The 14329-nt window shown below is 40.1% G+C and overlaps 1 pseudogene; it reads right to left on the reverse strand.

Moving 5' to 3' along the window:
* Positions 1-266: 266 nt before the first annotated feature.
* Positions 267-339, reverse strand: LOC114224627 (U4 spliceosomal RNA; annotated as a pseudogene).
* Between the last annotated feature and the right edge of the window lie 13990 nt (positions 340-14329).

Consider the following 14329-nt stretch of genomic DNA (forward strand, 5'->3'; position numbering starts at 1 on the left):
TTATTTTTTTCTCTCTCACAAATAACCATGCGCATTTAGAATAGAGTGTTCTTTATCTTTAAAATGATAGTATCTATTAGTTAAGAATACCAGACTGATGAGAGGAATAATACATCACCCAGCTGAAGAAATTACTGGGTGAAAGTAATCACACAGCACCCCGCTGAAGAAAGAAAACACCCGTATACAGTTGAAGTCTTTGATGTGCCCTCCCCGATCCCATGTTTTTCTCTGCTCTTATAGGCTATACTGCATTTTTAGGGCCCACATATTTTTAATTAGCAATAATCGCGCCTCGGATAAACCTCATTGGCTACGATACTGCCACTGCGCAAAGCTAGGGCCCACATATTTTTAAATGAATACTCTTTTCTTTTTTTTTTTTAAGTATTTTATTTGTTTATTTGACAGAGAGAGACACAGCGAGAGCAGGAACACAAGCAGGGGGAGTGGGAGAGGGAGAAGCAGGCTTCCCACCAAGCAGGGAGCCTGATGTGGGGCTCCATCCCAGGACCCTGGGATCATGACCTGAGCCGAAGGCAGACACTTCACCGACTGAGCCACCCAGGCGCCCCTAAATGAATACTCTTTTCAAATAGTAACAGTTTAGATTGTGTCTAAGAATAATTGCATATATATATGTATATGTGTACATATGTGCAGGTATATATATATACATATATATAAAAATGTATGCTTGATATTTCAGAAGTTGATTTACTATAATCTTAAGATGAATAATGATATATTGCATTTCTTTAGCAATTTACATTTACAGAGTACCTTGAAATATTTCATCACATTTTACCTTTATTAATTGACATGTGTGCCTTAGTCCTCTGGACCTGCAAAATCTCTGAAAGCTGAATAGATTCGCATGTGTGAGCCTGGTTAATGCGAGGTAATCACTTTAGATATTCTGTATCCCAATTGATGTAGGAAAGATGTTAGGGTTCAAAGCTGAGGGCCAAGAAAGAATTCTTGAGACGTCTTTGGTGTAAAAGGTGGTTTTATGAAAGCCCGGGGACAGGACCTGTGGGCCGGAAGAGTGGCACCAGGGCCATGCGGAGTGGCCCGTTATGTACTCGCAAGTTGGGAGGGGGGTAGGGAGAGCGTAAGTCTCTAAGGAATTTTGGAAGCAAGGTTTCCAGGACCTTGAGGGGGCTAGCTGTTGATGGTACAAGGTCATTTATTACCGTCTAATAAAACCTTAGTCATGAGACCCTTCAGATGTATATCGGTGGGCCATATGCTAGGGGGATGATTGCCAATATGTATCTGGGGGGGGGTTTAGAGATACAGGACATTTCTAAAGCAGTTTTTATATGTTAAAGTAGGCTTACAGGCTCCTGGGGTGGGGGGTGGGCTAAGATTCCCTTTTCCCCTTAGTGAAGTATTAACATCGAGGCAGTTGAGCCCCTAGAGAAATGTCACTCTGCCTGGTTTAAGGACATGTCAATGGGCTGTGGGTAGTAAGGAAATTTAATAATTTCTCTTCTGCCTGTGTTTCCCACATCACTAACCACTGTACATCTGCTAGAGAATAATGCTTCAGAATTCTATTTTCTGAATAGGCATTAATGTGAAGAAATTCGGTATTATTCTGCTTTTGAGTTGCAATCAAATGCACCATCTATATGCATAAATATAGATGCATATATCTAAATGCATAAAATACATTTTAATTCATGACACATTATTAGATGTAAAAGCTGACATAGATCCGACTAAGAGCAACACCTGCAGGTTTCTTGGAGCTTCTTGACATTCTTTATTGACAGTTCTCATAAATCAGATTTTCTCCTCTGGTCCTTTCTTATTTCTGCTTAGATAGAGCTGGATGAATTGCATCCCTCTGTTTCATTCCTTAGGCTTTTCCAGAGCCACATTTTGCTCTGGGAAGGGGGAAGAAAAGTCAGCTGATTTTCTTTCTCAGACTCAGAGTGGCTGCAATAATTTTCTGTAATATATTTAGGCCATTATTCTCATCTTCCAAAGCAATTTATCATCTTTAACCTGATTTTTTCCCTGAGGCTAAATCATCATTTTCATATTAGGGATAACACAGCTGTGGGGGGAATGCATACAGGCCTAAGGAGTAGTTGAATTGATAGAAAAGCAAAGTTACCCTTAGCCAGTGGTATATGCTAAGTCATGTAAGGAAGGGAATGGAATAAGGTTGTAGTCCCAGAATAGCACAGGGAGGAAGGTGACACAACTGTATTGTTTATTAGCAGAATCTCGTGACTGTCAATAGAGAATTCAGTCTTGAGAATGTGGGGAGTGATGACAGGTCCTGGATGAAGGCATGCTGATAATCTGTTTTTGTTGCCTGGATCTCTTATATTACCAAATGCGGTACTTATGGTAATTATTATTTTTTAAAGAACTGATTATATCCATGAACCTCAAAGGGATGATTCTATTAGTTAAGAAGTACCAAACTGGTAAAAGGAATAATACAGTGATTACCTGTGTACCCATGACCCAGCTGAAGAAATAAAATATTTACAGTTCAAGGCTTGAACTCGCCATTTCCGCCCTTTGGAAATCTGAAAATCTTTCATTTGGACTAAATTAACTCTCTCAGGTAATTGAGGCTATGCAGGAGATGATTTGTTCTATACTTAGCAGGCTGCTTAGAAAGGTGGTGTTCAATATTCTATGCATTACCAAAGTTCCAAAGTCAGTAGAAGGCACTCAAAGAGGAGGGGCGGGGAGCAGTATCTCAAATCCAGGCTGCTGCAGCTCAGATTCTTCCAAACTTGCATGCATGCCATGAACTTGTCCAGAAAACTAGTTGTGAAATTTCAAATTGAGCTTTCCACTTGACATTGAATATTGCACCTAAAGCTAGCTGACATATTAACTAAAAGATATTTCATTAATAGCTGCTAAAGAGAGTAAAGAGTAACTTGACCACACAATACAGATTAAGGAAAGCATAATAAAGAAAGATTATAGATGGACTAGATGTCATATCCTGATTAAGAAAATGTAGTTTTCCCCCAGTGGTAGAGTCTGCTAACGTGGAATCATTTTGGCGTCATAACACAACAAAATACTTGACAGTATTCCCATGTAATCATTCTGCATGAAATCAGGCGTGGCCAAGTCTAGACTGACAACACGGTGCCTGGGATGAATTGTAGTTCAGCTGACTGCTTAGCATTAACAGCAAAAATAAACATGTAATTCCTGAAAACAAGGGATGGTTTATGAAATAAACATTTCCTGAGTGAGAAGAAAAAGCTTTATGAAATTCAAGAGGGTTTTGTTTTTAAAACATTACTTACTAATTGCATTTAAGCATAAAAATAACTTAAGATTTTCTCTCAGTGTGCTCCATACTGTTGCATATACAATATTTAATTAGATGATTCATTAAATTTATGAATGTTTTCAACTCGTGTTGAATATAACTTATTAAATTTTAATTTTAAAAGACAGCATAATAACCTCTTTTGGAGTTGCCCTGCTCAGGCTGGCTGTGACTATAGACATTGATATGTTTTGCTTCGGCAACTGGAGGTGCATGTGCACATGGAGCCCCCGAACAGCTGTTCTTCCCTCTGCTCCTTTTCAGCCCAAGTGTAACTTCTCAATGTTTCTTTGGTGCTCTGCCCAGTGATCTGCACACTGAAGGTATTCAACAACAAATGGTAAGTGATGAAAATATTTCTCTTTGAGCACCCAGTGTAATAAAATGGAACAGTTGCAAGATTTTAAAAAGCCAGGTGCCCCAGCACTGTCTTCGAGTTTCTGTGCACTTTTGGACCTTCCCTTGAACTCTCTGGGCCTTCGTTTTCTCAACTGTCATCTGAATGGCATAGACCCAGGGATTTCCGAAGACCAGCCCAGAATTAACCTTCTAGAGTTCATTGAGTCCCTCCGCTGTCATTCTGCTTCCTATCTTTAGTTCCATCTTTACATCCAGAGGAGGTGATACTGTATAAGTTACCATACAGCTAAGTATTTGTTGTGCTTTCAGCTTTAGATTCATCAATAACTTCTACATTGGCCTTTGGAGAAAAATAAAAGCAGCTTTTCTCTGTAAACTGGGAACATTGCTACATATTTGAAATCTGTATTGTCAACCTTAACACTCTTCCGATTGGGAATGGCCTTTGCCTTCCTGCCCTTAAATTTCTTCCATGAACATTGTCTGGCTTTTCCCATTTCGTGCCTCGATGGGGAGTCAGGAGGACTAGATACCAGATCACCATCTACTACTAAATACCTGTGTCATGGAGGGCCACTCATTTCCCAAATGATACCTCCATTTCCCCAACTGTCAAATTAGGGAGCTTTATTTGATGATATCAAGAATCTGTGATATTCTTGTTCTATGTGAATCTTTGTTTGTGGATGCCCATTATTTAGGGACAAGGAAAGTCAAAAGAACTTTTGATGCACACCTACTGTGTGCCAAAATGATAGGTATACTTTAAAGCTAAGGAAACTGCAGACCAGAGGTTAAAAAGCATGCCCAAGCATTAATAAACTGACAAAGCTACAAGTGGCAGGCAGGACTTGAATCTGTGTCTATCTGGTTCTATAAGTTGTACTGGTTGGAAAGATTAGTTAGATCGGTTTTATTTTATTTATTGTATTTGGTAGTTAATGGGGAACAAATTTTTTTTAAAGATTTTATTTATTTGAGAGAGAGAATGAGAGAGAGAGAGAGAGAGCACATGAGAGTGGGGAGGGTCAGAGGGAGAAGCAGACTCCCTGCTGAGCAGGGAGCCCATGCGGGACTCGATCCTGGGACTCTAGGATCATGACCTGAGCCGAAGGCAGTCGCTTAACCAACTGAGCCACCCAGGCACCCCGGGGAACAAGTTTTTGAGCAAGGGTTAGTGTGATGAAAGGCATAATTTAAAAAGGTCAGCATGATGGTATTCATAGAGGATGGTGGCCATATTTAATTGATCCTTTTATTTTTAACATCTAATACAGTATTTAGCAAATGGTAGATATATAGTTGATATTTACTGAATGGATGGATGGATGGATGAATGGATGATGGTGATAAATAAGTCATGAAATCAGAGAAAGGAGAAATACTAGTGATAATGCTACTGCGGTGGTCTGAACACAAAGTAATAAAACTTTGACCTAGAGTGGTGGCAGTGGGGAAGGACATATGCACATAGGAAGAATGGACTGGACCTGGAAAGAAATTAGATGTGGGCATGAGAGAAGCCAGAAATGACCCCAGAGCTTTGAAGCCTTGTTGGTTGCCATGATGGTTTGATTCCATTCTCAGAATTCTGGTGATCACCTTATAGTTAGACATCTATTACCAAGTGCAGTGGAGGTCTGCAAACAATAGAAAACAAGTGGAACACATTACCATCTGAACGGATTGTAAAACTGAACCCATTCATATTTGAGTTAGACCCACATAAGGATGAAAATACAGTGAAAGCAAAGTGGTGGAGAAAATAAAAGATAATAGGTTTCCTCTAGAGGTAGTTGCAAAAGACTTTTGTTGACACTGATTTATTTTATTTTTTGCCTCATTTCCCCCTTTTCTTTCTTTAATCAGGATCTGCCGGTTGGTATTGAATTGGGTTCCACTTATTCATGTGTAGGGGTCTTCCAGCACTGGAAAACAGAGATCATTGCCAATTACGAAGGCACCCATACCAGTCCAAATTATGTAGCTTTCACAAAGTGATCACCTCCTCAGTGAGGTTGCTAAGAGAACCAAGAGGTGGTGAACTTGAGTACCATCTTTGAGGCCAGTAGGCTGATCGGTCACAAGTTCGGTGATGCCACAATTCAGCCAGAATGAAGCATTGGCCTTTCCAAATGATTTGTGAAAAGGGAAAGTCCAAGGTAATTGTAGAATATAAAGGAAGAGGAAATAGTATTTTTCCTCAGAGGAGATCTGTTCTAAGTAAGATGAAAGAGTTTGCTGAAGTCTACTTAGGGGAAGAAAAAGACAAAAAAATACAATAATTACTGTCCTAACCTACTTAAATGATTTACAGTATCAGGCCACCAAGGATGCAGGGGCCATCGCTGATCTTAATATCCTGAATATGAAGGTATTCAGTCAGGACACTGAGGATCATAGTTTATGGCCCAGATTTAAAAACCACAACAACACAAATGAAGCTTTGAAAAAGAAAAAGATGTTGATCTTTGACTTAGGTAGTGGTACCTTTGATGTATCTCTCCTAAACCTCCAGGATGATACCTTTGAAGTAAAATCCACAGCTGGTAACACCCACGTGGATGGGGAAAATTTTGATAACTGTATGGTGGGTCACCTGAGGTGCTGAGATGCAAGCACAAGACAGATTATGTCCTCCAACAAGCAGGCAGTTTCCTAGGAGAAGGCAAAATGTATCTTAAGTTTCTTTGCTCGTGCCAGGATTGAAATCGATTTATTCTGTATGGGCATGGATTTCTACACTTCTCTTTCCTGAGTTCACTTCGAGCAGCTGAATGCTTATCTCTTCTGCGGTATCCTAAAGCTAGTAGAGGAATCTCTGAAGGATGCCAAACTTGACAAGAGCCATATTAATGAAATTGTGACAGTTAATGGTCCCGCTTGTACCCCAAAGTTTCAGAAATTGCTGAAAAATTTCTTGAATGGAAAGGAGCTCAACAAAACCATCAGCCCTTGTGAGGAAGTGGCACATGGTGGGGCCGCGCAAGCAGCCGTTCTCATGGGTGACAGATCGGAGAATGTGCAAGAGCTCCTGCCCCTTGGTGTTACCCCTTCTCTTTGCGCATTGAAACAACAGGGAGGTGATGGCCTGTCTCGTCAAGAGAGACACCACCCTTCCCACAAAGCAAACCCAGATGGTTCACTACTTTGACAACCAGACCACTGCTTAATGACTGTATGAGAGAGAAAGGGCCTTACCTAAAAGAAATAAACTGCTTGGCAAGTTTTACTTTCTGGGATCCTCTAGCTTAGTGTAGTATTCCTAAAATCCAGGGGACTTTTGACATAGACTCCAGTTTCACTCTCAACGTAACTGATGCAGACCAGAGTACCAGTAGGAAGAACAAAATCAACATTACTAACGGCGAAGGCTATCTCAGTAAAGATACTGACCAGATTGTAAAAGAAGTAGAAAAATATAGATTGGAAGATGAAGTTAACAGAGATAGGGTAGCAGCCAGAAATACGATAGAATCCTAGCCTTCAGTGACATGTAAACAGTTGAAAGTAATACTCTGAGACTGGAGTTCAGTAGAGAAAACAAAAGGAAGGTTCTTGAAAAGCGTCAGGAAGTGTTAAGCTGCCTCGAGTATAAGCACAGTGCTGAAAGAGATGAGTGTGAGTATAAGCAGAGAGTTTTGAGAGTCTTCAGGCTGAGTGTAATGAGGCTTCGCTATGCAGTAGGATCTGGCTGTGATGCCTCCCACAGCTCAGAGGAACCCAGGTGTCGTATTGCTCAAGTGGACTGCAAAGTCCACTCTTTTGAAAAACTTTACTCTTCTCTACAACCATTTATGCAGTTTTTATTGCAATAGTTCATGCTTAGTTTTCAGCCTCTGTGTATATGAAAATGGAAAGATTCAAAACTTAGTTTAGTGATAAAAAATTTTAAGTTTATTCAACATTGTAATATTAATGCTTCTACATCTCTTGGGCTTATGAACTTCCACACGTTTTTCAGCACCTGCAGTGTATGTATAGTAACGTGTTTGGGAATTACTACTTATAAAGTGTTTTTAAATACTTCACTTTGGTAATGAGAAACAGATTGTATTACCATCCCACAGTCTCACCACTTTAATAACAATTACGACTTGTGAGCGAATATTGTGGCTGCAAACTTGCATAAACATCTTATTCTACCCATCTATCTACTACATTAGAATTTACCACTTCTAGTCACATGTCTTTGTATTTCTTTAAAAAGTCCTCATGAGGGGCCCCTGGGTGGCTCAGTTAGTTAAGTGTTAAGTGTTAAGTGTCTGTCTATGGCTCGGATCTAGGTCCCGGGGTCCTGAGATTGAGTCCCACGTCGAGCTCCCTGCTCAGTGGGAAGCCTGCTTTTCCCCCTCCCTCTGCCCCTCCCTCTGCCCCTCTCCCTCTGCCTGCTTCTCCCGCCCCCGCCATCCCATTCATGCTTGTGCTTGCTCTCTTGCTCTCTCTCTCAGATAAATAAAATCTTTAAAAAAATAAATAAAAAGTCCTCATGACCCATTGATGTCTGCGTCTCTCAGTTTACAGAAAAATTACAGTCTTTCCCAGGTCCAAGTTGCCATTAGAGATTTTAAGTCTTTAAATTGTATGTTGTTTAACAAGGGCCAAATGTTTCACTGTTCATACTTTGACATCTCTGCTGCATATGTAAAAGCATCCATTGATTTAAGGAGGAAAAAGTCTGTTTCTTGATCTTAAGCTCAACACAATTTCCATGAAAATATGGTTGTAATTACAACTTATCAATGAATCCTTTGGCATTTGTGAGTTATAGAAAAGGAATATTTCTTTATGCCTCACAATTATGGTACTGTAGTTTTACTGTCATTGTTCAGGGTAGGAGTATATTTTGTTTAATTTAAAAAGAGAAAGCATATTAAAGGGGGGATACTGACATTAGCAACAGTTACAATAGAATTTAAAGGAAACAAAGGAAAATAATTCATTTTGGTTAGGTGAGATACCTGATTTTCCACAGTGACAGCACTAGTTTGCATTCCCAACAGTGCACAAGGGTTCCTGTTTCTTTACATCTTTGTCAACACTTGATGTTTCTTGTGTTTTTGATTTTAGCCATTCTGTCAGGTGTGAGGTGATATCTCATTGTAGTTTTAACTTGTATTTCCCTGATGATGAGTGATGTTGAACATCTTTTCATGTGTTGTTGGCTATCTGCATGTCTTCTTTGGAGAAATGTCTGTTCATGTCTTCTGCCCGTTCTTTAATTGGATTATTTGGTTTTTGGGTGTTAAGTTGTATCAGTTCTTTATATATTTTGAATACTAACCTTTTATCAGATATGTCATTTGCAAATATCTTCTCCCATTTCGTAGGTTGCCTTTTAGTTTTGCTGATTGTTTCTTTCACTGTACAGAAGCTTTTTATTTTGATGTATTTCCAGTAGTTTAATTTTGCTTTTATTTCTTTTGCTTCGGGAGACATATCTAGAAAAATGTTGCTATGGCTGATGTCAGAGAAATTATTGCCTGTGCTCACTTCTAGGATTTTTATTGTTTCAGGTCTCATATTTAGGTCTTTAATCCACTTTGAATATATTTTGGTGTGTGGTATAGGAAAGTGGTCCAGTTTCATTCTTTTGCATGACGCTGTTCAGTTTCCCAGCACCATTTGTTGAAGAGACTTTTTCCCATTGTGTGTTCTTGCCTTCTTAGTCAAAGGTTAATTGACCATATAATCATGGGTTTATTTCTGGGCTCTCTATTTTGTTCTATTGATCTATGTGTCTGTTTTTGTGCCAGTACCGTACTGTCTTGGTGACTGCAGCTTTGTAATAGAGCCTGAAGTCCAGAATTGTAATGCCTCCAACTTTCCTTTGCTTTTTCGAGATTGCTTTGACTATTCGGGGTCTTTTGTAGTTCCATACAGATTTTAGGGTTGTTTGTTTTAGCTCTGTGAAAAATGCTATTGGTATTTTGATAAGGATTGCTTTAAATGTGTAGATTGCTTTGAGCCGTGTGGACATTTTGACAATATTCGTTCTTCCAGTGCATGAGCATGGGATGTCTTTCCATTTCTTTGTGTCGTCTTCAATTTCTTTCATCAATGTTTTATAGTTTTCAGAACACAGGTCTTTCACCTCTTTGGTTAAGTTTATTCCTAGGTACTTTATTATTTGTGGTACAATTGTAAATAGGATTATTTTCTTTCTTTTTTATTTTAAGATTTTATTTATTTATTTGAGAGAGCACGTGCATGAGCAGGAGTGGGGGAGGGGCAGAGGGAGAGGGACAAGCAGACACTATGATGAGTGGGGAGCCTGATGCAGGGCTTGATCCAGGACCCCAAGACCATGACCTCAGCTGAAGTCAGAGGCTTAACTGACTGAGCCACCGAGGTGCCCCTAAATGGGATTGTTTTCTTAATTTCTCTTTCTGCTTCTTCATTGTTAGTGTATAGAAATGCAATGGAGTGGCACCTGGGTGGCTCAGTCGGTTAAGTGTCTGCCTTTGGCTCAGGTCATGATCTCAGGGTTCTGGGATTGAGGCTCACGTCAGGCTCCCTGCTCAGCGGGGAGTCTCCTCCCTCTCCCTCTGCCCCTCCCCTTGCTTGTGCTCTCTCTCTCAAATAAGTAAATAAAATCTGGAAAAAAAAAAGAAATGCAATGGAATTCTGTACATTAATTTTGTATCCAGCAACCTTACTGAATTCATTTATCAGTTCTAGTAGTTTTTTTGGTGGAACCTTTAGGGTTTTCTGTATATAGTAACTTGTCATCTGCAAATAGTGAAAGTTTTACTTTTTTACTGATTTGGATGCCTAAACTCAGTTTTCTTTTCTTTTTTTTTTTAAGATTTATTTATTTGAAAGAGGGTCTGGGCAGAGGGAAAGAGAAATCTCAAGCAGACTCCACACGGAGCGCAGAGTCCAATGCGGGGCTTGATCTCACAACCCCGAGATCATGACCTGAGCCAAAACCAAGAGTTGGACACTCAACCAACTGCACCACCCAGGTGCCCCTAAACTCAGTTTTCTGATATCTTAATTGTACATATTACTTTAGAGTATTGAATTAACTAAATCAATCTCTGAATGAGATTATTTCCCTTTGGCTCAATTATCAAAATTTAATTGAACACTCTATATTCAAATACTTGAATTAAAGCACTGTGTTGACCCATAGGAACCCATATGTCAGTGAAGCAGTAAGGGCAAAAGGAGAGAGCTGAACATGTGAAGGTTACAAGACAGTCCAGAGCAGCTGAGGGTATCATACTGGCTTTAGAGGAGTAGATAAAGGGGGTGTGTTAGACCTTGCAGAATACCTGCCAATAGGGGTTGTGCTTCATGAAGAGCAGTTAACCTTTCTCCTTTCCAAAGATGTGATTGGGTGGATGCTTAACGCCTTAAAACTAGGTATTTCAAGAAGAGAAGTTGTGAGAAGTGGTGGTTCAGGGGCCAAACGATCGTATTGGTGGTGGAGTAGGAGTGGATAAATACCACAGGGCAAAATTAAGGTGGAATTCGTTCAGTTCATACAAATAGCAGCTAGGCAGTTTCTATGAGAGGAAAGTCCAGGCAAGTCAAGGCTTATGTTCAAGGCTTATGTTCTAAGCCCACTGAAAATTGGGGAACAAGTAACACCACCAGCCATAGGAAGTGCTGTATGACTTTACTCGGACTGCCATAACAAAGTACCATAGACGGGATGGCTTAAACAACAGAAATGTATTTTCTCACAACACTGGAAGTGAGAAGTCTGAAATCAAGGTGTTGGCAGAGTTGTTTTTTTCTGAGAGCCATGAGGGAAGGATATGTTCTGGGCCTCTCTCCTTGGCTTACAGATGATCATCTTCTCCCCATGTCTTCACGTGGTCTTCCTTCTGAATGTGTCTGTGTTGTAATCTCTTCTTTGTAAGGACACCAGCCATATTGGCTTAACACCCACCGTAATGACTTCATTTTACTTAATTCCATTGAGATCCTGCTCCAGATGTGGTCACATTCTGATAGTGGGGGTTAGGACTTCATCATATGGATTTTGGGGGAAGACATAATTCAGCTTATAACAAGTGCCTTGGTTTTAATAAATACCATCTCTTCTCGGAGTGACTGCTGGACTCTGAGCCAGATAAAACAGTTGAACAAGATAGCTCTTGCCCTTAGAATGCTCATTATCAATTGGGATAGGTGTTTGGGTATTTATTCCTCCTTGGTATCTGAGTAAAGGTTCACAGGACTTGGCGATTGGAATGCGCCTAGAAAAATTAGTGAGAAGGATTTGGAGGGAGTATGAGGAAGAATGACTTGGGTGAGAGAAGATGCAGAATTTTCTTCATAGGTACAGAATTTAGACACCATCAGTGGTAGAATCATACAAGTCTAAGAAATATTAATATGGAGATGTCTTAAATATAAATATATTTGCATCACTTTTCAGTGAAAATGAGCCTTTGTTTTACTTTTGTTTTTGCAAAACATTTAGACACACTGCCTTGATGACAGCTTCTTGTGGGGACATGAAATATAAACAAAACTGACAGGACACTAGTGTTTTTCCATCTGCCTGATGTGAATTTAGTGGTATTTAGAACTAAGTGATTTTCCAGACTCTCATAATAGGAAGACAGTTTTTCTAAATTTTGTTCAAGAGGCAGGAATGAATAACTTCTGTAGTGTTCCACAGAACACTGAGACAGTTTTTTGAAGCTGAGACAGTATTTTGAAGCTATTGGCAGGTATTTTTGTATTGAGGAAAAATAGATACTATGTGGGACATAGTAATTGCTCAATAAAATAGCTCATTGACTAATGAATTCTTGGATATAATGGCCTTTAAAATCAAAATTATATACTACTGTTAGGTTTCCAACAGTATTACATTGAAAGTCTAAAGGCCAGTACTTACGAAAGATCATTAGATTTAATTAATCAAACATAGCTTACATTTTCTAATATAAATTATATACGCCTACTTAATACATGCTTTCATATAGCAGTAAAATGGTGATTTATCTCACACACACACACACACACACACACACACACACACACACACACGAAATTGGTGTGTCAGATAAAGGCCACATGACATTCTTTTTACTGTTGTATCCCTCTGTTAACATCTTGTACCCAAAAATTCAACAAACACAACAGATATTAAAAAGTTTGCACTTGGTTCAATGACTTCAGACCCCTACAGTACGGACCCCTGAGCTTCCTCGGTACTTGGTGACTCACCTCAAATAAATCAAAGTGAGTGAGTCCTAAAGGAGAAGAATTGTTTTTAGCATTAAGGTAAATTCTTCAGGAGAACCACACTGGATTCAGTGTGGGGCAGATTCTTTTCATTGTGACTCACCTGGGGCCTGTTTATATTTTGGGAATGCTCCACCTTACTGCTCAGTCTTTGCCCCCCACACTCAATGGGCTGATTGCTGAGGTGTAAATTTACCCTAACATTGGTTTCAGGAAAACTCAGAGAATCAGGACAACTAACTGTGTCAGTATCATTGTTGGTTTTTCCTTATAAACATTCTGTTCATTGAGCTTCTGGCTGACAAAGAACATTGAGTTCTTTCCAGTTCTTGTAAGTTGAGAGCAAGTTCCATCAGGAAATACCAAAGAGGCCTTGTCAAGAGTGAGGGATATTTGAGAAGGGACACACCATGAAAGAAGACATTATAAAGTAACATGTCAACAAAAGCAGGTCACTTGTAGGCATTCAGCATATAAACCTTAGGGAGCTGGGAGGAAGGAGGGCAGAGGAAAGAGCTGGTAGAGGAAGGAGCTCTGGGTCCACCTGACCCCTGTGTTTAGCTTCTGTCTTAGCCTGTTTGCTCGGATATTGAGGAAGCCATATATAACAACAAATCCATATATATCACTGTGTGTGACAAGTGTGACAAGCACTACTTTTCTAAACACACACACCAATTTGATCCTCAGTAAAGCTCTATGAGAGAAATACTTTCATTCTATATTTCAGAGATGAGGAAACAGGCAAAGAGAGCTTATGTAACTTTCCCAAGGTTATACAACTAGTAAGTGTTAAAGCTGGGATTTGAATCTAGGCAGTATGTGCTCAGTCCTTGCACACCCCACCCCCATACACACAGTTAGAAGCACACACAAGGGTTGGAGACCTGTCTCTGAGTTCCAGCCCCAGCCCTCACCTTCATGCCCACTTCCTCCAACTGGATGGGGGTTCTCATACCCGCTTCCTGCAGTTGGATGGGCTTTAGTGTGTACTTCTGAAAGTTGATTTTTTTTTCAAGATTTTATTTATTTGTTAGAGAGAGAGAGCGTGGGCGAGATAGAAAATGAGCAAGGGTACAAGCAGGGGGAGCTGCGGGCAGAGGGAGAAGCAGGCTCCCTGCTGAGCAAGGAGCCTGATGCGGGACTCGATCCCAGGGCACTGGGATCATGACCTGAGCCGAAGGCAGACGCTTAACCGACTGAGCCACCCAGGCGTCCCTGAAAGTTGATTTTTATTTTTGTTTTCTAAAAATTGTGCTCCCAGAAAACCCTGCTTACCTCTTACTGGATGGCCCTGTTAAGCTCCTGTTGCTAACTCTCCCCTCTGGATGTTGTACTTTCACTAAGTGAAGACTTCTCTTCTTGCCCCTTGCCGGTATCTTCTGGATCAAATTAGTGGTGCACTTTGGACCTACAAAAACCCAGCTGCTTTCT

This window comes from Eumetopias jubatus, unplaced genomic scaffold, assembly GCF_037043125.1.
Source record: "Eumetopias jubatus isolate StellerSeaLion01/CBP00866 unplaced genomic scaffold, mEumJub1_p1.0 scaffold_11, whole genome shotgun sequence".
Lineage (NCBI taxonomy): Eukaryota > Metazoa > Chordata > Mammalia > Carnivora > Otariidae > Eumetopias > Eumetopias jubatus.